This window comes from Maylandia zebra, linkage group LG6, assembly GCF_041146795.1.
Source record: "Maylandia zebra isolate NMK-2024a linkage group LG6, Mzebra_GT3a, whole genome shotgun sequence".
In the NCBI taxonomy this organism is placed as follows: domain Eukaryota; kingdom Metazoa; phylum Chordata; class Actinopteri; order Cichliformes; family Cichlidae; genus Maylandia; species Maylandia zebra.
In genome coordinates this window covers 9,670,001-9,696,258 of record NC_135172.1, presented here as the reverse complement: position 1 = coordinate 9,696,258, position 26,258 = coordinate 9,670,001, and the positions used below count along the sequence as shown (strand labels likewise).

At 42.2% G+C, this 26,258-nt stretch overlaps 1 protein-coding gene across 1 annotated transcript in view; it reads right to left on the bottom strand.

Moving 5' to 3' along the window:
- The window catches only part of LOC101463716 (protein phosphatase 1 regulatory subunit 29-like), a 321,443-nt gene that overhangs the window by 194,148 nt on the left and 101,037 nt on the right, over nucleotides 1-26,258 (bottom strand). The window contains exon 3 of the mRNA XM_014411477.3: nucleotides 16,880-17,157. The gene's annotated coding sequence lies outside the window, so the exon portion shown is untranslated. The remainder of the gene's footprint in view (nucleotides 1-16,879; nucleotides 17,158-26,258) is intronic.

Below are 26,258 nucleotides of genomic sequence, written 5' to 3'. Positions count from 1 at the left end.
ACAGTGTCTTTTTAAAAACATAACACAATACACAATTAGTGTAATTATCCCTGCATGTCTTTCAGACATAAAGTTAACGCACTGTTGCGATGCACCATAGCTGAGTTAGATATTAGCCAGTCAAACACTATAGAAACTGTGCACCAAAGATTGCTAAATGTCTAACTGATGTGGCAGGATCATATTTCCAGCTTTCAGAAATCATTTATAAGTTATGTTAAGCATTGAAAATAGGACTTAAGATTTGAGCTTGACAAACTATTCAACACAGACATAAAAGAAAATTCAAGAAATGAAAACTGTGTCTGGTCCCAGTGTTCTTTCTACGGTTGGTGGAATAATTTTAGTCTTATTAATTCATTCAAATTAGCTTTGAAAATGTCATTTTCTTATGCTATTGGATTTTTCTTAAATTTTTTTGCAGGGTATTTTGTGATTTATCCGATAATTTAATCAATAGTGAAATAAAGTCAACGGCTCTTTGTATGTTTAATAATGTTTGAAATGTCTTTGGTGCACAGAATGTTTATTAAAGCACATGTATTGTTGCAATATAATTTGGAGCCATGATGGGCAGCACTCAGCATAGTGCTGGTAATCATAGTCTGTTGTCTGTGTGGAGAAGAAAAGATGCATCGCCCTGGGTTGAAATCACAATTGCTGTGGCTTTTGTAATGCTTCCACGTGACATCGTGCATAGCGCGATATTGACGGATTATATTGTAGATGGATTTTGTGATTTTGTAGAGAAAAGATCAAATCAAATCAAATCAAATCACTTTTATTGTCACATCACAAGATCCATCGGGTCTCATGTTTATAAGAGAACAATTGCAAAACAGTACTTAACCATGCAACTACTAAATAAAACACCTTTGATGTTATGCATCAGCTCAATTTATCATGTTGAGCAGTGGGTAACATGTTTACAATCTCATTAATGAACTTTACTGAAGTATGCATGTGCCTGGAATTCATGAGAAAAGGACAGTACGGGTTTAGTGATTAGCACCATAGATAGGAGCTAATGCATCGTATGAAATGAGACAGGGATGGAAAAAGATGGGAAAAAAGAGAGCGAGGAAGAACACTTGGTGAATTATTATGCTGATGTGAATTAACGCCTGGCTGGATGAATGAATTACCAACCAGTCAGAGAGTTAAAAGATGAGAGAAAAATAAGGGTGTGGAGAAAATGAGAAGGGTGAAAAGGGTAGGAGGGGGTGAGGAAAAATTATGGCAGCGTAGAAACGAGAGACAGCAGGAAGAAAGATGAAATGAGGAATTGGGTGGGAGGAGAAAGGTGAGGAAGATGGAGTACATGAGAGACAAGAATAGACATTGTGAAAACAGAGAGAGAGAGACTGAAGCCATAAATAAAATAAGGTCAAAACAATAAAAGAATGTAGTTAAAATTCAAGAGAATCCCTGAAATGTCTGCACACCGAGATGTTTGCTACACACTGATGTGAAAAGAAATTACTGTGATAGACTTAATTCAGACTTGTGCAAACATACCTGGAATATAAAAAGGAAAAACAGAGTTTGTAAAATTCTAATGAGCTCTAAAGTTAATATTTGGTAAAATCACCACAGCCTCAACTCTTTTACAGAAGCTTGCAATTTCTTTAAGTAGGTTTCACTAATAGTTCCTCCGGGTTTTTCAATGACATTCAAAGCTCTTCTTTAGATGTTGGCTGCTTTTTTGTTCTGTTCTGTGTGAACAGATCCAGCACTGCGTCAATGATAATGAGGTCCTGGTTCTGGGGAGGCCAATCCATGTCCAACAGTCTTCTGTCCAGTTATGCTTCTACTGAATTGGCAGTGTGTTTGGGATCAGTGGCAATCTAAAAAATGAAGTAATTGCTGATCAAACACATTCCAGATGGTATTTGCATGTTGAATCAAAACCCGCCAGTGGTCCTGAGGCCAGATGAATCTCTCACATCCTGTTTCTGCTCTTAGTAGTGGAACCAAATAATTTGACAAGCTGCTGGTAAGAAAGTGACTAAAGCTAGAAGTTAAAATAAGTCTTTCTGTTATGTGTAAATACAGCACCCCTTGGTTGTTCCCTTGCGTTAGGCACCTTTTTTAATATTTGAATGAATCATTTAGTTGCTTAAAAAAACAAAAAGCAATTCAAAGAGCCAGATTCATTGACCCAGCCTTTAAACGCCGCAACGTCCTACCCCAATCAAGCATCTGTGGGATACGCCAGACCACAGCCCTAATCTATGGAAGCCTCCCTCTGCCGATCCATAAGACCTGAAGGCTGAACAATCACATCCCAGCTCGAAAACGTGCATGAGGCTTTTTTCTGATAATTTTGTGAGACTATTTAAAGATGCTATAATTGATTGTTTTGACATTTCCTCCTTTCATTTCCTCTTTTTTGGCGGTGAACACCCACTGGTGCAATTCTCGCCAAAGTAACTGTCAGGTTAAACTTTTCAATGCCAGATTTCTTTAATATATTTATGGATATACCTGACTACAGCAAACTCCACATGAAAACCAGCTTCATAAATCTGAAAAAATGAAAGCAAGGTGAAACAAACTTCTTATCTTATATTTCATTTTTTTTTAAGAAATAAAGACCTGAGAAGTCTTCACAAGACTGGAGGTTGGAACCCCTTCAGTTACATAATCGCAAGGCTGTGGCCCAGATATAAGACAGATAAACTTGTTCTAATTATAGAAAAAGAATGAAAGATATTCAACAATACTCTTGAGATACAGGAGACAACCATAGAGAGGAAATGAAACAGCAATGCCAAAAGGATGAGACAGAGAGTCAGAGATACAACAAAAGGTCATTTGTGTGACAAAGTGAAGTAAATCAGAAGAGACAAGGTAAAGTGGTAAGGCTAAGAAGTCGGGAGATCGAGGACCATGGAAATGAAAGAAAAAGAAAAAGAGCAGTGTGACGAAGGATGAATCAGAAAAATCTAAGCGATGTCTGTTGAACAGTGTTGCACCAGTCCAGCAGGGCAAATTCCTGGCTTGTGTCACATGTCTTTGGCATTAAAGCGATTTGGATGGTGATTGTGACAAGACAACATGGCTAAGCAAATAAACTGAGTGCCAGGCATGCCCAGGGCAGAGAGCAAGCAAGTACTAGAGGCTTAAGAAAGAGGGGGGTAGCATGGGTAAGACACAGGAATAGAAGGACGTCAAATAAAAAAGAAAGCAAGAAAAACTCCCCACAGTGGAACATTATCAATTATAGATTGGCCTCCCCAGAGCCTGGTCCACAACATTATTGACGCAGTGTTGGATCATGTTGATAAAGACTGGAATAAAGGCTAGCCAGCATCCAAAGAAGAGCTCTGAATGTCCTTCAACAATCCTGGAGAAGTTTTCCTGAAGACTACTTAAAGAGAGGCAGGCTATGTTGAAAAATAAAGGTTATCATACCAAATATTATGCATTCAAGCTTGTTGTATAAACTTTAAATATTTCCTATTCCCCCAGCAAAATATCAAGATTTCATATGCTTTCAGATCCCCATGCACCTCATTCCTTTACTAAATATTTGCATTAAAACTGAGCAATGGTGTATATAAACTGTTTACTTCTGCTAACATGTCAATGGTGGTAACATAGTGTCCACTATAATTCCTATAAAATACCAGCTATGTGTGTTACAACTAGATAGTGTCTTTACGTGCATTAAACAGCACGGACCTGACAACTTTTAGAAGAGAAAAGAAATTCTGAGTGAGTCCAGTGTGTCTGTTGAAGGCAGTGCCTTGCTTCCAACAGCGACAGCAGCATTCTATCCATGTGTCAGTGTATTAAAAAGAAAAGATCCTTTTGTTGCAAGGATCCTTTTTTTCACTGTTGGTAGAGTGACATAGTAGCTGTGGTATACACGCCACACTGGGCTATAGGGTACACACCCCATATCGGTATAAACAAACCATTAAAAACTCTTTAAATCACCTCAGAAAACAATCAGGACAAAAGAGGAAGCAGAATTTAGGCTGCCAGAGAGTCATTAAATGGCCTTGTCATCAGATTCTGACTTTCGGTCTTTAATGAGCAATATCATAACAAACAGAGGAAAACAGTATAAGTACAGTGCCAACTCACTGACTTTCTCTGACACACACACACACATATGCAAACAAATTTCTCAGACAACACTGCAACAGTAAGTAAAGCTGTCGGGGTCCCAGACACCAACGAACCATAGACAATAAAACAACAGTCTGTTTAGACAATGATTCCAAAACTCAAGGGGTGGAAGTCACTGGAGCAGCAGCAAAAACAAAATGTTACTCCTCTGGGAGAGGCAGTGGAGACGGGGGACTGGGAGATCGAGAAAGAGGGTGAAGAAAAGACATGACAGCACTGAGAGAAAAATAGTCATGGACAGCTGCAAAAAAAGAAGAAGAAGAAAGAGAAAGAAAAGACATGTTCACTGGCAAAAGGGAGGGAAAAGAGAAGGATGTTTTTAAGGACTACAACATCTAAAGGAGGATGGGCTGGATGTGAACAAGTGGGAAGTTAAGCCTTTGTTTGACAGGTATATGTTTACATGGAAGGTGCCTGTCGAGGCTTAAAAAAAGACCTTGTGCGGTTCCTCAAGGGAGACTAATACGGTAGAGCAGTCATTATGTGACAGGAAAAAAGAATAAAAAGATCAGGGAGCAAGATAAAATGCCAAAAGTAAAATAAATCCATTTTTAATCAACTTTATCTCACATTTGGCCTCTCCTCTCATCAGTCGATTGCAATTTTTTCTTTGTAACCTAAAGCCAAGTGATTATTTCCGTCTTTCATATTAAGCTTTGTGCTTGTCGAGTGTAAGCATCAACATGCTGCGTGTGCTTGTACTGCATTTTCATTGCATCCATTGAGTGCAGCAGAAGATTGGTTTTTCCCCCATCTCATATTCTCCTGCCATGGTTTCAGTGCTTGTGGCTAGCTTGTAGCATATTCAGCCACGCTTCCCTTCTGTCCTGATAAGGCTGTTTTATATTGTTTCAGTGAGCATTTCTTTCCATTGCTCTCTTTAAGGGTGTTTTCACAACTGAGGTGTTTATTCAGCTTAAACTGGAACTCAGGTGTTTTCCCTTTTGGTGAGGTTTGCTTGCACAGGTGTGAACACAGTAATTGCACTCAGGTGTGAACCAAAACAACCGCACTGAGTGCATTTAGAGGAGGTGGTTTTGGTGTGGTTCCATATGAACTCCAGTGGTGGTCATTCATCGTGTGAACATGGTCTGACCTCGATTCAAACCAACTACCCAGTGAAAGTTGCAAGTTTGAGCTAGAAAACGTCCTGTAGCAACATGTGCTTTGCATTCTGGGATGCAGCAAGATGTGCAAAGGTCTATACTGGCTACCAACTAGCTGTGAAATGAATGTAAATTCTCCATGTGTCCTATAGTCCAGAACTCAGCACCTTGTTCCTGTGTCACACCGCAGACACGTCTGGCTGAACATTCTCACGTGGTTTGTAGCGACTTGTGTTTGGTTCACTTGGAGTTGACTTTGATTTTTCTCTGTGTGAAAAGAAACCAAACCACAGAGAAAAGATTGTGAACTCATCAACTGATTCAGACCAGAATAAATGAAATATATATGTGAAAACACCCTTAGTGGGTTTTTTTTCTTTGTCACCCAAACAGAGCTCTCAGACTGTAGGCTTAGTGAGGGGTTTACTTTAAAGACAAACAGGAGACAAACAGTTTTTACTCTCTGTGTGTTTATAGACATCTCTGCATTTAAATATTAGTTATTATTCATCTCTGGCTTTCTTTCACAGTGTGTATTTTCTCCTGCCTCCCTCCATTCACCCCAACTGGTCACATTAAATGGCTGCTGCTTCCTGAGCCTGGGTCTGCTGGAGGTTCATTCCTTTTAAAAGGGAGTTTTTCCTTCCCACTCTTGCCAAGTGCTTGCTCATAGGTGGTCAGTTTTTTACTGTATTATTGTAGGCCCTCTGCCTTAAAATATAAAGAGTGTTGAGAATCACATAATGATGTAGAAGACTCGACTCAAAAAGTCCAATATGATACACTTGGTGTTAAGGGGTTAAATCTGATTCTCTTCCAACATATCATTGTGCATCTTACAATATTTCGTTAGTCTCTCTGTCTTTCTCCTTCTTCCTCTTTTTATCTGTTGTCTTTCCTTCCCCAGCCTCTCCATTCCCTACAACAGAGCAAACCCTTTAATAATAAACAAGCTCCTGCGTGTCTCTTGGCAGCAGTGGCAGATTCCTACAGGATTCAATCATGGCCGCACTAACGAGATTAGCATGGCTAATGCACACGGCTCCCCTTTCCTCTGTACTGCCTTACCTCTCTTTCAACAGGCGCGCCACATGGCAGGAAGGTACCCAGGATGTGTGGGTTGACTATAGGGTGGCTGATCTAGGAAAGCCCCCCCAGCTCCACCTGGGCCTCACCGCAAGGGGCCGGAGGGAAAAGGGAACATCCCAGGTGAAGCAGGGCAGCAGTGAGAGTGAGTTAGCCAAGCGAGAAGAGCCTCCTGATGAAATTTGGCCCGTGACAAGTGTGTGTGTGTGTGTGTGGGGGGGGGGGGGGGAAGGGTTTGGAAAACTTCCACAGCTTCACCCCATGTTTGAAAAGCAATGGTTGAACCTGGCACTTTTCAGACTGGCAGCATGGAAGAGAAGAGTGGGGAGAAACTGGATGGGCTGAGGAATGAAGAGGCGATGAATCAGATTAGCACAACCTCCTGAGGGCTTATTGTTGAGCCTGCCTAGTCAAAGCCTGGACCACATTTATTCAATCACTGACTTTTAAAGCAAGCGCATGCACAAAAATATTTTAAACATTTAGCACCTCCTCTCATTAAGCATGACTTCAAGAACTGCAAAGGGAGATACGCATAAAGTGATATATCATCAACATTAGGAGTAGCCGATGATGAATGCAGCAGTCTAACCAAGAGACACGCAGATACACGTGTAAAGAAAAAGATTACAAAGATATCGAAAAGGGGGAAGCACAAGTATAGCAATTATTTCAAGCTTACGTCCCAGGTCCTTAAGTTGTTTTGAGTGCATTCCAATTAGTTGGATGCAATCCTTCACTGGTTTGATTGATTTCTCAGTCAAATTAGCTGAGTTGTTAATCTATCAGTGAACTGAAGATGCATTTCCCAAAGTTCTTCAAGAGTTTCATTCAACTTAAAGATATATTAGTTATCAGCTCGCAGCCATCCTTCACTGATGTTATATCGCCCAAAGGACCTTAAAGCCATCGTTCAAGTTAAGACAAACAGTCGCATTTAAAGACTTGTTCATATGAACGTGACTTTCAGTTGTATTTTGAGCCCATTTTCATTCCTGGAGTGCCAAATTCTGATGTTTTCCTAAAGCCACTAGCTCTTCCCATACAGTGTTGAGAGCCACCTTCATCTGTGTGGATGACGTCACTGTGTGGCCTCTCCTAGGGTTGTTTTCAGGGGAGAATAAAGGACCTTATCTGGAGTAGGTACATGAAAAACTCCTTGATGTAGCTCGAGAGGAAAACAATAACATGCACTAATTATTTAAAAGAAACGAGGGGGGGGGGGGGGAGCAATAAAAGAACAAACAGGAACAAGATCAAAAATTGAAGTCATAAATAGATCGATGAGCTAGTACAGGACTTTTGTTTTTGTTTTTTGTGGCTATGGGTGGGTATTGTGGGTACTGCATCGCTGATGAGGTCCAGAGAGATCTCGTGTCAGAGATGGAGATGGTGAGAGAATGCTAGCAAGCTGTCTCTCACACTGAATAAAGAGAAGCAGCAGCATTAATAACAACAAATCTGTGAACCAGAATAACAATTTTCTGATTGTTTAACAGTGGTTAGTGGGAAAGTACCGCAGGTACCAAAGACAAGTCTTCATCCCGTCTGCTGTTTTCTATGTGTTTTGGCCGTCATAGAGAACTGCATGATGATGGCAGGTGTGTATGAGAAAATATCCAGTGCTGGATACATGCAGCCAAATATTTGCAAACATCTTATTAAACTTTCACTTGTCGGAAACCCAATGCAATTGAGACATGTAGGGAAAAAAAACACGGTCAAAATGACCTGTTGAAATTCAAACCAAGCATCAGAATGGAGAAGAAATGTGATTTAAAGGATTATGAATGTGATTGTTGGTGCGAGACAGGCTGGTCTGAATATTTCACCGTTGATCGATTCGGATCTTCCCACACAGCCTCTCCAGGGTTTACAGAGAACGGCCCAAAAATGAGAACATATCCAGTGAGCGGCAGTTCTCTAGCAGAAAATGACTTGCTGACGCCAGACATCAGAGGAGAATGGCCAGACTGCAAGGTGTACAGAAGAGCATGTCTGAATGCAGAACACACCACACCTCAAAGCTGATGGGCTACAGCAGCAGCTGTAGCAGGAGTCTGCCTTTTATCAATGGTTCCCACTGGTTATGCTGGTGTATGGGATGATGGTCTGGGGGTATATTTTCTTGACATACCTTAGTATTAATCAAGCATCATTTAATCAGTAAAGTGTACCTGTGAAATGTTGCTGACCACGTCCATCCCTTATGACAACAGTATACCCATCTTCTGATGGCCTCCAGCAGGCTAACAATCCATGTCACGAAGCACAAATCATCCCAAACCTTTTTAATAAATGTAATAATAATGTATACTTTATTGATCCCCATGGGGAAATTCCTCTCTGCATTTAACCCATTCACTCAGTGAAGCAGTGGGCAGCCATTGCGGAGCAGTGTGTAGGGACAGTACCTTGCTCAGGGGTACCTCAGGGTAGCCATTCAGTGGATTCGAACCCTCAACCTTCCGATCATGGGGCCCCCACTCTACCTACTAAACTATCCCTGTCCCTTTTCCTTGAACATGATGATGACTTCACTGTACTCCTGTTTTCCTGTTTCTTCCCACTGTAGCCAAAGCACTTGCTCACAGGGGGTCATTTGAATGCAATATAAAGTAACTTGTACCTTGAAATTGATTTAAATTGAGTGTAATATTTCAGTGTACATTTCACTGTGAAAGCGATTATAATGTTGTGAAACATTACATTTCAATTCCAAGTACTTTTGGTTCCTAAAGCTAACTGGTGAGGAGAAGGGCAAGTAATAACATAAAATAAAAACTAAGCTAATCAGCAGGTGAAGAGAAAGCAAGTAATATTCCATACAAGCGGCATCTCCTGACTGAGAAACCTGCGACCTCAAGAAACACCACGACTCCAAACCTGTTAATGCAGACTTCATGCCCCTTTAAAACATAACAGATATCTTTCTAGTGCATCAAGGTAACGGCACCAGGGGCGCCGTGTACTTATAACTATGATGTCAGCGGTATTTAACGAAAAAAGCAGTATCTGTCACACTGGGATGAGAATGTGCTGGGATTTCTTTAAAAGAAGCAAAAGTAAAGATGCAGACAAAGAGAAATGAAAAAAAAGACAAAATCAGACACAAAGCAGCGGATTAAAACAGCGAGAAGGTGGAAAAGGCTTGTCAAGGATTTTAATAATGCACACAAGACACACATACACACACAGACATCCTTATCAGCAAACTCCAGTTATTTCTCCCCAAATACAGTTGTGCTGACAGAGTGAGCTATCACCATGGTGATCAGGAAGATGTGAAGTGAACAGCAAGGCTTTGAGAGGTGATCTTGACTTCACGCAAACACACAGAAATATATGCAGTTACACTTTGTTTCTTTCACAGAGCTGCACCATAATCATAGTACGCACACACAGCGCACACAATCTCATGCTGATCGATCACACAGAGACAACACAGTACTTCTGCCCATGCCACATAGCAGCGTACATTTCCATATGTGTGCACACATACTGTGAGAATTCATGAGCTAGCATTCTCCAAGAACACACACATATATTCCGACTCCTGCACGCACACACATGCCACATGCAGCCACCCATGCACTCCCCCTGACAGAAATATCTATCAGTTAGCCCACAGTCAATATGCACTCGCACAGACTGGGTCGCACACACACACAAACACAGACACACAGGTGCACACAAACATGCAAAGTTAGATAATTGGTGACGTGCTGTATACTGCTCAAGGTGAACACTGAGTAAACTAACCTCTGGCTCTGGGAGGATAAACTATTCAATCAAGTCACATCAGGATCACACAACATGGTGAATGCTAAAAAGATCAGGCAGATCACAATTGTCTGCACTGCAGTTCACACAAACATGAGTTAACTTTTTTCCTAAGAGGAACCATTTGGTTGTTTTTATTTTTTAAAATCCCTGCAGTCGAAATTAATTTATTGCTTACACGAGGTGCATTTGACATAAATTCCTCGCATCCATGTTAATGAATCACTGAATATTGGCCTTAAGCCATGTATACATTTTTTATTTTGCAGAAAATGACAAAAAAGCGCAATAATAGTCTCATGAAAATGCAACGGAAATTTTATGTAGGTTGCAAGAACCAAATTATGCAGCAGTTCAAAAACATAAAAAAGATTCATGCTTCTAAGTGACAGGCCCTACCACCAGCTTCATTACAGTTGTTAGCTGAAAAATGTGCTATGATTTCAGTTGCGCAGAGCACAACAGAGAAACCAATAATGGGAAAAAGGCTCTGAATGTTAAAGAAAAGGAAAACACCCGGTTGTTTCTTGATGCTAAAACTGTGTGAAAGGTTCAGCCAACATATTCGAACCTTTGGTAAAAATAAAAGGAAGCAGGAAAGAATTTAGTAACACCTACGTGTCTGAGTTTTTAAGCAGCTCAGGCTGAATTATCCTCTTGACTGTATTAAAACTCGCACGAATTGGGTCAAAGGGCCAGAATTCTAAGAATTAATAAAAAATCATTGATGGCGTCTCAGTGATACACTAAGAAAGCTAGTAGTTAATAGCTAATTTCAATATCAGCAATGCTGTCAAAAAATTGACCCATTAAAGTATCATTCCACATGAGCGATGACCTCAACCTGAACTCTAACCCTACACAGTCAAAAGTTTAGTTTTTATTACATGGTTCTATTAAGTCTTTATAATCATCTAACAATGAATCTAATCATTCTCAAATGTCAAAAACTATTCATATTTTTCCAAAAAAAAGTCAGTTTTACCTTTCTCCAAAATAAATGCAGCTGTTTAGAGACTGCATTAAGTAATCTTAATGCTCAAGTTTGCACTAGGGTTGGTTAAGTTTAGCATTTCATGAGAACTAAATGATGAATAAAGCTCTGTAAAGAACAACATAACTGAGGACAGACTTATTAGAAGTCAGCCATCTTACTATGTGAACACAGAGCCAAAATTGTGCGTTTTGGGAAAACAGCATCAAAGGACCAGAGAATGCTCACATAAATATAGGTATAGTTTTCTGTTTGGTGTGGAAGAACATCTGAAATTACAAATAATTAGCCTGAGTCAGATCAGCTCAGAGGCAAATCTGATCAGAATTAAGCTGTTATTACACTGATGCTGACATATTTCAGCTTTGATGAGACTTGATGTTCATAGATATAAAACGGATCTGTTGTTGAACACGGCCAGGAAGGATTACTGGGTATTAGTGTCACTCTAATGTGAAATATGTAACACCAGAGGTGGTGTTGCCAAGGTTGCAATTTAAGGTGTTTTTTTTTTTTTATCTCAGTGAGTTTTTGCCTTGGATTTTGGAGTCTTTCATTAAATAGCTGTGAAGGAGAGAATTTCAAGCACAATCAAAGGCTATTATTAGATAAAATGAGAGATGATGTCAGTCAAGAAACATTGAGTTTTTCTAGGTATTAAATATTTACATGTGCTTATGTCCTTAGATTTTGCGTTGTAAAATTTTGGTGTTGCCTCAGTTTTGTGTTCTTAGCAGACAGGCGCGGCACCCCATGTGGTCTTCTGCTGCTGTAACCCGTCTGCGTCAAAGTCAACATGTTGTCCGTTCAGGTACAGTTGCCCAGAGATCTGCAACTCACATCCTGGATATTTTTTTCTTTTTTGGACTCTGCAGCCAGCTCTCTGAGATGGTAGCTTGGGAAAATCCCAGTAGATCAGCAGTTTCTGAAAAGTTATTTATTGCAATTCAAGTCGTTTAAGTCCGATGAATACCCTGAAATGGTAGAAAGGTAAGTGGTGAACTGCCAGAAGTAAAAAAACAAAAAACAAAAGGGAAGGTTACCCAAAACTAAAAAATAATGTACATTTCAGAATTATACAAAAAGGCCTTTTGCACGGAACTCGAAATGGGTTAACAATTTAAATCTGTTCTGGAGCAATGGAGGTTGATCAAGCCTTGAAAGCTGGTGCTACTAATTTCTACAGGTGTTCCAACTTTTCTGGATTACTTATAATCTCCTCTGTCTGCATAAAAGCAGTGTTGGAACACACTGTGGTACCAAACCCTGGTGACCATCAGTTGGACAGTATTGTACTGCAGAAAGTAGTTGCCGCTTGTATGTTGCTACAAAACTGGTGAGAAAAAGGCAATTAACAATTTAAGAGAGACAGAGCATCATAACACTTGAAAATGTAGGTGTTTCCTACAGAGAAACTGCAAAGAAAGTCAAGGTGTCAGTGAGTACAGTTCTCTTCACCATCAAAAGGTACTGAGAAACTGTGGCAAACTCTGAGAGGAAGAGTTCTGGTAGACCCAAAGCCACAACTGAATCAGAGGCCAAGTTTCTGAGAGTTAACAGCGTGATAGGTGGCTCACAGGACGACAGCAGTCGTAGTAAGTCCCAGTTTCAGCTGTGAAGAGAAGACTTCGAGCTGCAGTTTTGACAGGATAAGTTGCAGCAAGAAAGCCATTGCTAAGTAGGGATGGGTACTGGTATCGGTTCTGACATAAACGGTAGTAACAGACCGAAAAGCAGCGCACATGTCGGTGCTTTATTTCGGCGCTTTTTTTTCTGAGATGTCATACACTTTGGATTCTAGCTAATCATTTTACCTTTCCGAGGATAGTAGGCGGGCCCAGGTACGTACGTTCTTTTAGAGCAGAGCTACAGATTAAAAATGCCCAAGGTGAAGTGGTCAAAGTCTGGCTGTACTTCACAGCAACAGATGCAAACTCAGCAGCCTGTAACAAGTGCTTTAAGGTGATACTGTGCAAAGGAGGTAACACCTCGAATCTGATGAAACACTTAGCGACGCATAGTGTTTTTTTAAAAGCTGAGAAATGCACCGTATTTGACACCTTGCTGCAAGACCTCACACCGAGCACATCTACTGCGGGTGTGGTGCCTGTTATCGACACAGAGTTAGCAACATCCCCCAAGAACCCGAAGAGGAGAGTCCTGGCCCCTAGCCCTGCCAGTGTAGCAGAAATGATGATGGATGATGATGGCAGCAGCAGCTGTTCTTCTCTGGGTGAGTAGCTTAATGTTGTTCGTGTGCAATTTACGTTGAGTAGGCTAACCACGTTATTACATTAATGCACGTAAGGTGAACTAGCAAACACCGTCGTAGTTACATGCGGCTGTCTTCTTGTTTGATGGCAGAAACTCCCTTCATCCTGGCCAAAAAAGCTAAAATGACCAAAGAAAAAGTGGAAAACAGTTAAACATGAGAGGTTTTTGGATAAAGTTTGTGTTTTTTTCATTGTTTAAGCACTGCTTCCAGCCAAGAGTGATACCATAGATGCCCTATAGCTGCAGAAAAAGCTAACATTGTTATCTTTTTACAAAAAAACAGCTAAACATGAGAGGTTTTGGACAACATTTGTGTTTTCCATTCTTTAAGCACCGGTTTGAGCACCGTTTAAGCACTGGCACCATTTCAAAAGTACCGGTTTGGCACCGGTATCGGATAAAACCTAAACGATACCCATCCCTGTTGCTAAGACGTCGGAATAAGACAAAGAGGCTTTCCTGGGCCCTGAAACACCGCCACTGGATCGACATCGAGTAGGCAAAAGGATAATTTCATAGTGTGTGGCATCAACTGCCAGACATGAAGGAGGAAGTGTGATGGTCTGGGGCTGTTTTGCTGGATCCAGGGTCAGTGACTTGTACAGAGTGAGAACTCGTAACTAGGTAACTAACTTAGTGACTAATAGAATATTACAATTTCACAAAGTATTTGTCAGCAATAGCAAAAAGAAAAAAGAAAAAAAAACATCATTTATTGCCAGTTATTGGCTTTTAAACAGGCTTTTTGTTGAGATTTTTTATTAAATAATAATTATATATTTTAAAACTACCTGTTTATTGTGCCTTATTGTAGATTTTAATTGTTATTATGGTATTTAATGTTCTTATTTTTAAAAAATCTTTCTGTGTTTAGCACGTTGTGACTGCATGTCTGTGAAAAGGGCTTAATAAACTGCAAGAAATTGTGGTGGCAATATAGCTATTTGTGGACTTGAACTTTGGCATGCTGTGAATGGGAGCAAAGAGTTGTAGATAAATAGCATGTTTGTTTAGACCAAAAACAGGTATGCCTAATAAAGTGCCAGAGATCGTGCAGGATGAGGGATGCACCCACTATGCTATTGGGGTGACATGCACCATCCCGCTGACAAAACAGACATGAGGCAGTGGTAAGTGTACCAATGAGGGGAACAGCCAGACTGTGGTGAAACAAATAATATATACTGGCATCGCTGCTTTGCAACAATCCCACTAATAATAATAATAAACAAAATGGCAGAGGTGAATAACATATACTGGGATTCGCACTATTAACTAGAATTTGCAATTCTGGGAGAAATTGCAGTGGGATTAGCTACTTGCGGATTTGGATTGTGGCATGCTGTCAATGGGAGTAAAACGTTCTAGATAAATAGCTTGTTTGTGTAGAGTGAAAACATTTGTGCCTAATAAAGTGGCAAACATTTCCCAAATTGATGTGTGTTTCTATTAATCATACTGTAAGTTCATAACGAGAAAGAGAGCATGGTGAAAAAAATTGTTGCAAACTGTGGTCGAATTGTGAACCTTTAGCTTCTGAAAGGCTTTAGAGCAGGAACTAACCCACTAAGCCAACCAACAACACACAACAGTCCAGGCTTGCATGTCCCACATGAGTCAGTGGTAATTGTGCCACAAACCATGACAGCCTGACTATGGTGACGATCCAACCTACATATGATACTAACGTTAGGGAGGCGTGACATGAGAAAACCCCCTCTTTTCTCTCTTTAAGAGAAGTGCTGCACCCTGTAGTGACACACTGTCAATAACATTACTGTAATGTCATTTCATGCAGCACATAGCTCTATGCTGCTTGAATCTGAAAAGCATCCCTTGCTGCACTTGAACTCATAACCTTCAGCCTACAAAGGAAGACGAAATGAGTGGTGGCTTTACAACTACACTACCAAAGCAGCAGCCCAGGTCCCCATTCAAAGCTAAATGCACATCTCAGAAACTGTACAAAATTGTACAAATCTGAAAGCAGCTCAAGAACGAGCCACCGTTTTCAAATTAAGAGTGTCTTAAGTGTGTGAGACCGGTCATTGCAACAATCCCACTAATAAACAAAATGACCGCCAACAAGAACATATTCTGGGTTACTTTGTAACAGTCCTACTAATGAACTTGCCTTACTCACTTGCTTCACTTAAGTGTGCACACGAGGAGCTGCAGTTTTGGCATTTGTGCACTGGCTTCATTTTTCAGCCCTGGAGGCATTCGCTTGGAATAACTATGTGTGGATTCACTGACTGAACTCCACCGCTGCCAATCTCTTCATTCATTCATCATTTTAATTAAAAGTGAGCAATTCAAAATGCAAATTCACACTTTACATACATAGCATGCCAGGATAGTCTTTTTTATGTTAAGTAAAGTTAGATATGCACATTTTTCAAATCAACTTCTTTCCCAAGCCTGAGCTGTTCGAAAGGGCAAAGAAAATGACTGCCTGGCTGCTCACGATATCATGAATACCAGCAGAAACTACTATACAGATAATCTGAGTTAAAAAAAATAACCAGACAGTCTGTGTTTTATCAAAGTGGATGTTAAGATTTGCAAACTTTGGAGTGCACAAGTTGAAATTCTCAGAATTGATGTAACGTGGTAGAATTTTGTGTTATTAGTGTTATTATTCAAGCCTATTTTAATATATTATTTCAGTATGTGTATCCAAACTATTCAGTGGCAATAATTAAAGACACTGCTATCTAATGACAAACTTACTTATGAACTAATAAGAAAAAGAAGTTTTCCACTTTCCCCCCTGCAGAACTAGTACAGAGCCGATGTCTGCACTGACAGATTTTAACCCAGTAATGTCTCTAAAAGAAGAACCCTTCCAGCTCTGGAACCTTCAGCATGCTGCCAGAAGTGGGACATCATAGCCAGCACAGAGGATGCTCAGCCAAAACCACAAGAATTCAACTGTATACACAGCATTTCGGTATTTGTCTCGTAAATGGCAGCAGATTTCATCATCGTGCACAAAACTTCAACTCGAGTCTGAGTAAAAGCCATACATCCACTTCCACCCAAATGACAGATTCAGGAAACGTATTAAGCCAGAGAAGTCTTGCACAGCTGTCTCCCTCAGCACACCTTCCCAAAAAGCTCATTCCAGCCATGCATATGGATTAGCACCTGCTGCTATGGCAACAGACATCCTGCTTCGCCGGCCAGGCTAGTTTGGCTAGAAATGTCTTACCATTTTTTATCTGAAAAAAATAAAATAAAAAATCCTTCACATATGGTTGCTTTTCACAGTCAAACACCACTGGGTACTGTCAAGTGCTCTTGCTGGAAAGTGCTTCAGTGGGTGAGCCTTCAGCTAAGCCTGGCTGCCCCGTCAAACCCAGCCCAAAGCACTGGACTTATTAGAAAGTCCATGCCTCACTAGAACTGAATAGGAGTTAAAATGACAGTTGTTCTACACTACAGTGTAAGGGGTTTTCATATAAGGGAGGACAATTTGAACTGACTCACTCACCTCTACTGTAGTAGCTCCAAAGAGCAGTAGAGTCCTTCCCACTTGAGGACACTGTCGGTTGCGTGGAGTGTCACTCCTCAGGTCTAAATGCCAATGAGCTCCTCAAAAACTGTCCTTTCTACTGATGGATGGATTTCAGCTTGTTCACGTGTTTGTGGAAAACTCTCTGTGGCCCAGCTGGATTCCCGTGTCCACACAGACAGGGAAACAGGTGTTGTTCCAGCAAATGGTTCTTTCTCTGCTAGCCGAGGCAAGAGATCTCAGAAGTAGAGCTTTGACTGTTAAATGAGAATGAGAAAAGAGGAGCAAGGCTGTGTTAATAAAAGTGAAAATTACTTTCAAGTCAGACGAACATCAAGGGACAGAGGCAGCCATAGATAGAGATCAAATCAATGCAAACCTTTAATTAACCAGAATGACTTGATTAGGTGCACATACCAAGAGCCCTTTTTTCCTGATTGAACATTTTTGTTTGGTCAAACACTTTTTGATGTTTATTAGTAAATTCCATACCAGATTATAACTAAATCAAGTCTAATTATAAGTGTGGAATGTACAGCATCTTTGAAGACAGCCTTACTTTTTCAGATAAATTCGCATTCAGTTCAATTCGATTTTATTTATGTAACACAAAATTACAACAGCAGTATCCACAAGGTGGTTTATATTATAAGGTGGAGAGCCTACAGTAATACTTTTCAGCCTAATATAAAGTAGAGAGATAGTCCTGAATCCAAACTGGGACTTAGTTCCAGAGAAGAAGGGCCTGAAAGCTGAGCCCTCTGCCTCCCATTCTAATTTGAAATACCACAGGAACCACAAGTAAGCCAGCAGTCTGAGTCTTTATTATCTTTTCTTACTAAGTATTAATTTGACTAATTCACCTGGACATTGACTGGCATAATATACTTTTACTGAGTATTCAAACTTTCATCTTTCACACATATAGCCAACTTTAAAGACCTTAGCAAGGTTCAAATGTATGTCTATGATGTGAGGTGAGTAGCGTATAGAATTCAGTTTTACCTAATTTTCATTCTTTATTTGTCTCCTGATATTTCCTACTTAATTCTACAACACAAATATGTACATTTTGCTGCACGTGAACATATACATAACTTTTCTATGAAGGTACACATAGGTACAGTGGGGGAAATAATTATGATCCATTAAAAACAAAACTACCATAAAAAATCAGAGACTGCTCATTCCTTTGTGAGCAAACATACAAATTCAGGAGGGGATCAAATAATTATTTCCCCGAGGGCTTACATTTCAATCCCTGGGGATAGAAATGTACGTTGATACTGGTTTCTTGGGGTGTTGAAATAACAGAAAAAATTGTTAAATATTGTCATTGTGTTACTTAAATTTGTAAGTCTTAGTTCAAGCAGCAGATCAAAGACATTCCTTTGTCTCTGACCACCTCTCCAGCCAGTTTGTTGGTGGGGGAGGCTGAAGTGTTTTATTATAGGCACATCCTATCTGAAGGTTCTGTTTGTTGCTTCCTGCTTTTATGATCCTTTTGTGGGCAGGAGGTCACACAAATGTACCACAAACACAAACATACACACTCACACACAAACACACACACACACACACACACACACGCCTACACACACATTCTCGCACATGCATACACGTGCTTACACGTACACACATAGTGCCTTATCTTTTGTAACCATAGGGGGGTTTTACAATGGGAGGTGCTTGTGTGTATTGTAACTGTTTTCAATAAAAGGCGGCAAGTGGAGGCCAGAGTCGAGGTCGTCTGTGGTTGGATCCAGAGTGCTTTTCTGAGACACCGACCGGGGCCTCCCTTGCTCAAGTAAAATAGATCAATCGCTGATTGTCTTGCTTTCTTCATGAGGAATAAGTTTCTAAACCAACGGTGCCTGTGGAAGCGCAGACCAAACAGCAGACATCTAATTTAAGTGACACTGTTGATTGCAATGCCCCAAAACTGCACCAGTGTAACTGACCATACGTCAAAAGCCACTTTCTTTGTGTATTTCTGCTGGAACAAAGACAATGAATGAATGAACATATATTTGCATAAGCAAACCGACTCACTTTCTATCCTCAACATCCTTTTTCCGATACATCCACAGTCCCTGCTCTGAACAACCTCGCCTCTCTAACTTTGTCTTCAAACTGCTCGGCCAGAGCTCTGCCTGTGATAAACTTGTTTCCAGCACCACCTGGTCAGTCCCTGTGGAAATCTTCACATCATCAGCTCTGCCTGATATCTCTTTGCTAGTCTACCATACATCATAGCAGGTCTCACTATCATCTTGTAAACCACCCCTTGGTGCTGCTATCATCTGTGAAAAATCACCCTTGATACTCGTCCCCACCCGCTCCACCCTGCCTGCACTCTTTTCTTTACACATTGTGCATTGTCTGTTACTTCGGATAGTTTACCCAGGTATTCCATCTCTGCCTATCTTCACTGCCTCTACTTCGGCATCTTCCCCCATTTCCATCTCATTCACAGACATGGATTCTGTCTCGCCTCCAATGATTTTCATTCCTCTTCTCTCCAGGGCATGCCTCCACCTTTTAAGGCTCACTTCCACCTGCCCCCTACTTTCACTACAGATTACAATGTTGTCTTCAAACACAGTCCAGTGTAAACCTAAATAATAAAGCATTTTCATAAATCAAGGAATTATTATTAGCAACCAGTGCTTATGCTAGGAGTTAAAACAATGAAGCCTTTTAAAGCAACATATACAAATGTGGAACATTACAACAAATTATGCAAATAATATTATGACTGCTCTCCAAATTCAAAGCTAATTTCTGATTTGATATCTGTTTTTGCCATCAATCATCATTTGGTGGTGCCCTGTAAAGGTGTTACAAGTCATATGAGTTACAGTTGCCAGGATGACGCTGTTTTACCATCCCATTTGGGTTAAATGAATGACTTGTTAAGCGAAAGGAAGCCCACTGTTCTGTTGACCAGTGATGACTCACGAATTCCTACAAGTTCAAGGAGCTTTTTCCTTTTCAGGCACTTACTGAAAAGGAAATGGCCCAGACACGTCTACATTTACAATAATTATTACCTATATTCTTCCAGATCTTCAGTATGTAATGCTTATGTCTTATGTCGTACTTTGGGCGATTGTGTCACAAATCCAAGCTTGCATGGAGTGACACAAAAAAAAGAAAAGGATTAACCACCATCCTGTGCCGTACAAACACACCACACACAAAAATGCATCTGCTGGGGAATGAAAAAAAAAGGTACTTGGCCCACATAAATGTCAGAGTGCACTGATGCAGGTCGGCGCCAACTCATCTGGTGTTAAAGGGGTGGGACCACAGCAGCATCGGAGATATTAAGTGTTTTCAGGAGGGAACGAAGCTGAATATCTTTTTTTTTTCCAGCTGCGTGCAAATCCTCTGGCTTTATGTAAAGGTTAGAAGAGACAGGGTCAGGAGGTGGGTGCATGTGTGTGACAGAGAAAAGAGAGAGAAGAAAGGAAGGGGTAAGAGGGAGGATCGGCTTGGCAGATAGAGGGAATAATAAGTTAAATGTCAGAAACAGGAGACTACTGCCTGTAACCTCAAGAAGATGGTGGCCTTGACAAAGTGGGAGTGGCAGAAGCAGGAATATAAACCGACGACAGACGACAAAAACGGGGGAAAATCATAAATCTTGTGTGTGATCGAGGCAGAATGCGAAAAACAAGGTGTTTAATAAGTGGGAGGAGAGAAAGGTGATAGAGTGTGTATGATGGGAAAAATAGGCCAGTTTTTTATCTGAACTCCAGCACAGGATGGGAGAAAAGAGAGTGTGGATTCAGGCTAAAATAAATGGGTGAAAATTATGTTTTGATCCGCCGCAGTGCCCAACAGTCAGCTCGGGGGCCACAATCCATCAAGGAACAGAGGGAGAAGAAGAAAAATGGTGAGATGCAGCACAGACGGATGAAAGGGAAGATGGACAGTGAAGGACAAGAGGGAAAAACTCAAATGGAGTCTCAGAGAGAATGAAGACTGAGAGAATTCAAAAGTGAGGGCAAGCTGTTAAAGTACCTGAAATGAAGACCTATCCATGCACTATTAAATGATTTACAAAGATTTACAGTAACTTCAAATACGAGCAACAAAAAAAAGGTTAAATTATGAGAAAATAACTGCAACAAATGCTGGAAAAGTTCAAGATCAGGAAATGAAAGTGCTAATAACATTCGAATTCAATTGATCTAAAACCCAGTTCCTGCTGGTTGATATATAATTTCTTTAGCTGTCAGCGAATCGAATCAAAGCAAATCAGGGGTTCTGTATTTAGAGACTTCCTAATTGGCCATTACATGGCTCGGAGTGGTAGCATCTAAACTTCTGAAAACTGATCATTAACTGGCATAATGTGAGTGGAAGGCTCATGTTTTTCATGTGGTACCACAGCGCGAGGCCGTACAAGAGAAGAATCCGTTCAGCCCAATTACCCACATTATTTTATATGAAATGTTTATCTGTTTGCATTCAGATTTAGGTACGTGATTATATATTAATATTATTGTGGCTTGGCTTGCTTCTTCATAGGTTTATATTTTGCTAGCATATTAATTAAATGAATCTCGATGTTCTATTCAATTAACTGATGTAATGTTTGAGCTAATGTTTGAGGATCCACACAACCGTAAGCGTGCATTTTTAGCCAGACGCCTTAACCCTCAGCCCAGCTGCACTCAAGGTTATCACCCTACCATTGTGCCATAGGGCAAGAGGCGGGGTACAACCTGGACAGGTCGCCAGTCGGGTCACTAACATGGACAGACAACCATTTGTACTCGCATTCACATCAATCTGGGTGATTTTGAATCACCAGGTAACCTAACTAAAGTAACTCCAAGAAACCAGAGTACCCGGAGAGAACCCACACAGACATGGGAAGAACATGCAAACTCCACACAGAAAGACCCTCACATTGAGCCCAGGACCTTCTTGAGTTTTTCTTGGACCTCGTAGCGAGAGTGACAACAACAGCATTGCCAGGCTGCCCCGAAGAAACTATGCTTACTTAATTTCCCATAACCATGACTTTGCCTAATGCCTAATGCACATTTGGGATACAGTGGGATGAGAGATTCACATCAAGGATGGGCAGCCCACAAATCTGCAGCAACTGTGTGACGTTGCCATGTCAAATATGGACTAGAAGCTCTGAGAAATGTTTCCAACACCTAGCTTAATCTGTGCTACGTGAATATTAAGGCCGTTGTTGAGGTAAAATGACCCAGAACCCAACAAACTGAGTGTAGTCTGTAGTTCTGAACAATAAGGGGGCCCAATCCAACCCCAGTAAGGTGCAACTGATGAAACACACTCTCTTTCTCTTTCAGTCAATTTATCCGACAATTCATTTGGAAGAAAAATAAATGGGAAAAGATCAGTATTTTATGAATGGTCAACAGACATGAACTCATAAAACATTTTAATGGAAATAGTATTTCCTAATTTTATCCTCTCCTCTATATATTAATAAGGTTTGGAGAACATTAATCTTTCACTGAACAGGAACATTTTGTGCAAGCGCAATTATGATAAACTACATTGTCTGTCTGTACACATAGATGGATGTGTAGAAAAGACTGAGGGTAATAGTTTTATCATCCAACTTCATTTTTCCAAGTATGTTGGTCTAGTGAAAAGGCTTTCGTGCCATAGTATTGTATAGCATTGTTGTCAATGACTCCCTGAGTACATCAATGTGGTCAAAGAGCTGAAACTACAACTACAAGTGCAAAGGCAGAATTATGCTGCACAGTACATTTGGCTTGAGTTAATAAAGGTCAAATAAGAGAGCCCAAAAAGCTGGCAAGCTCAATATTTACCTGAGGCAATGAGGTACCTGGATGAAAGGTGGGCAGATCAATCCAAATATTAATAATGTATTTAATGCTACTTGTTGGAAAGGCTGTCAGCTGTGTGGGGGGGGGCCCCTTGTGGCGAGAGAGCACAGTTGCACTATTGAGCACATGTTCCAGTGATCAGAGTTGGAGCTAACACATAGCAAGAGCCGCCTGGCAGACTGACTCTGCAGGGGATGTCTACACACGGTGTGAGTTGTGTGCGTCGCTAAAGAACTGTGAGTAGATGTGGAGCCATGCCTGAAAAGGACAGTTTTAGTCTTTTATGCCAATTAGACATTTAGTGGATGTAGAAGTGCAATGTGTATCGACCTGTTCGCTATGTGGCTAGTTCATGCTACCAATGCTACCTGTTATGCTACATACCTGCTAGCTGTAAGCTAAACGATTTGGTGTTAGGATGCCTGGGTCGCTGACCCAGGGTTTTTGAGTTTATTATATTATTTATACTTTCTAGTCTTTGGTTTCTTTGAGTTCTGTCTGTATCACCTGTATCCCCTTGTCTAGTTCGCGTCTCTGTGTATCCTTAGTTCCTATATCCCCGTGTTCAGTCAGTGTTTGTGTCTGCCCTGGTCCCACGTCTCTGTTCCCTCTGTAGTGCCTGCATGTGAGTCTGTGTTATGTGTTTCCTGTTTTACTTTGAAGGTCTCTGTCTTATCTCAGTGTGTTCAGTTTACGCTTCTTTGGTCTCGTCAGTTCTGATTTGTCCCAGCTGTGTTTTCCTCCTGTTACTCATTCCCTGATTGCTCCTTCTGTGTATTTAAGCCCTGTGTTTCTCTGTGTCCGTGTCACGATCTACCGTTTACCTTGCTGTGTGTTCTGTCATTCCTCCAGTTTAAGTTTATTTTGAGTTTTTTTCAGTTATGATATATTTTGAGTATCACATAAAAGCCATTTTGAGTTCACGATTGTCTCCGGAGTCTGCACCTTGGGTCCTATTCCTGTCTGCACACAGCCACTCATAACAGAAGATCGCGACCAGAACATGGACCCAGCAGACTCCGTGTGGTATCGGCGACCCGCAGTTTCTGCCTTCCTCAAGGAGAGCGTGAGGCAGGAGGCTAGGCATGCCCAGTCACCCTTCTATGGATCACGTTTGGCTTTGGGAGGGCCCCGCAGCCTCCAAACTGCCATGGCTACGGCCGAGCCAGCGCCTATGCCTCGGGCGATCAGGTTGAGCACGTACTCATTCTCTCCAGTCGCTACACCTCCGCCTTCACCCCTGGATTACCAGTCCGACAAGAGGGTTAAGCGGCGGAGGAAGAAAGATTATGTGATTATGTGACGTTAGACTCCGCTGCAGTCCTTCGCTCTGTTTTTGGGTCTGCCACGTTCTGAGCTTCACAAACTCACTGCTTCCTCATCGCAGCCCGGTCTTTTGGAGGATTCGCAGCCCAGTTCGCCACCTCCCACTTCCCGGAGAAAGCGACGCTCACGCAATTGCCACTCTGTCTCTACTGAGCTACTCCCCGTGGTGAGTTATAATGACTGTTTTCATTCTGCTCCCTCTGAGCGGGAAAAAGACAATCATGTGAACACTATAAATTCTGAGACTGTGAACACTGTTAAGACTGTTAGACGTGGTGGTGGTAGGAAGCTAAAAAACATTTTTGAGGAGTCTGTGTTTGCTGAGCCTGCTCCTTCGCACCGTTGTGTTCCTAATCCCAGGGCAGCTCGGGCCCAGCATTCCCCTGCACCTGTTTCAGTGCTTCAGGTGAGGGAGGCTGAGGTCCAGCTGGTCCCTGCTCCGGTGTCCAGGCCGGCTGAGCCTCTGCCTGTCGCTGCACCCGTACCAGCTCCTCGGGTGGGGACAGCAGCTGCCCAGCCATTGACGGTGCCTGTCCCGGCTCCCAGGGTGAGGATGACCGGGAACCAGTTAGCTCCGGCACCCGTACCTTCCCCTCGGGTGGGAGTGGCTGGTGTTCGGCAGGTACCTGTTTCTGACCTCGCTGGAGGCTCAGGTGAGCCCGTCCAGCAGTTTTCTTCAGGTTCTGGAGGCTCAGGGGAACTAGCTCAGCTTACTGCTAATCCACCGCCTTACCCACCATTACTACCATCTTTACAACAGTCGATACATATTAAACTTCTCTCCATAGCTCAGACATTAGCTCACCTATCGGCTCAGTCACCTGCTCAGTTACCGCCTCAGTTGTTTGCTCAGTCACCTGTCTCTGCTGGAGGGTCCGAGGGGCCCGTTCAGCCACCTGTCTCCGCTGGAGGGTCCGAGGAACCGCTTCAGCCGTCTCTTCCTGCTGGAGGGTCCGAGGGGCCCGTTCAGCCATCCGTCTCCGCTGGCGGGTCCAAGGGGCCCGTTCAGCCATCCGTCTCCGCTGTAGGGTCCGAGGGGCCCGTTCAGCCACCCGTCTCCGCTGGAGGGTCCGAGGGGCCTGTTCAGCCACCCGCCTCGTCAGCTGGGGGTTCGGGAGGACCCAGTCAGCACGTCCCAGTGTCTGCTGATGGTTCTGGCGTAGCCGTTCAGCCACCACCGGCTCCTCCACCTGGTCCGGCCTCAGCCTCTGCAGCTCCGCCTGGTCCAGCCTCCGAGTGTTCAGCTTCGTCTGCTTCTGAGGTCTCCGTGCTGTCTGTTCCTGCACGTCTTGCCCATCCTGCCCGTCCTGCTCGTCCTGCACGTCCTGTCCGGCTGATGACTGGACGTCGTTGCCGTCATGGACGGCCCCCTGAACTACGCCGCCGCCAGTGCCTCCCGCCCGGCCGGCCTCCTGATCTGCTCCGCCGCCGGTGCCTCCCGGCCGGCCGGCCGGCCTCCTGATCTGCTCCGTGAGCTCTTTTGTTTGTTTGCTTTTGGACTATGCCTGGGCCTTGGTGCTGTTGTTTTGGACATTGTTCCTGTGTTTTGTTCTGTTGCTTTCCGGGCTCCATTGTTTGTTCTTTTTTTGTTTCTGGCTCCTTGTTTGGTTTTGTTTCGAGCCCTCCATCCTGTTTCCCCCGCCGCCCACCCTGGTTGGGTTGTTTTTGTTTTTTTTTGTTTTGGTGTTTTGGTTTGGGCTGTCTGGAAGCCAGCCCTTAAGGGGGGGGTACTGTTAGGATGCCTGGGTCGTTGACCCAGGGTTTTTGAGTTTATTATATTATTTATACTTTCTAGTCTTTGGTTTCTTTGAGTTCTGTCTTATGGTTTATGTCTCTGTCTTCTTTAGTTGCTCTGTCTCCCCTATCACCTGTATCCCCTTGTCTAGTTCGCGTCTCTGTGTATCCTTAGTTCCTATATCCCCGTGTTCAGTCAGTGTTTGTGTCTGCCCTGGTCCCACGTCTCTGTTCCCTCTGTAGTGCCTGCATGTGAGTCTGTGTTATGTGTTTCCTGTTTTACTTTGAAGGTCTCTGTCTTATCTCAGTGTGTTCAGTTTACGCTTCTTTGGTCTCGTCAGTTCTGATTTGTCCCAGCTGTGTTTTCCTCCTGTTACTCATTCCCTGATTGCTCCTTCTGTGTATTTAAGCCCTGTGTTTCTCTGTGTCCGTGTCGCGATCTACCGTTT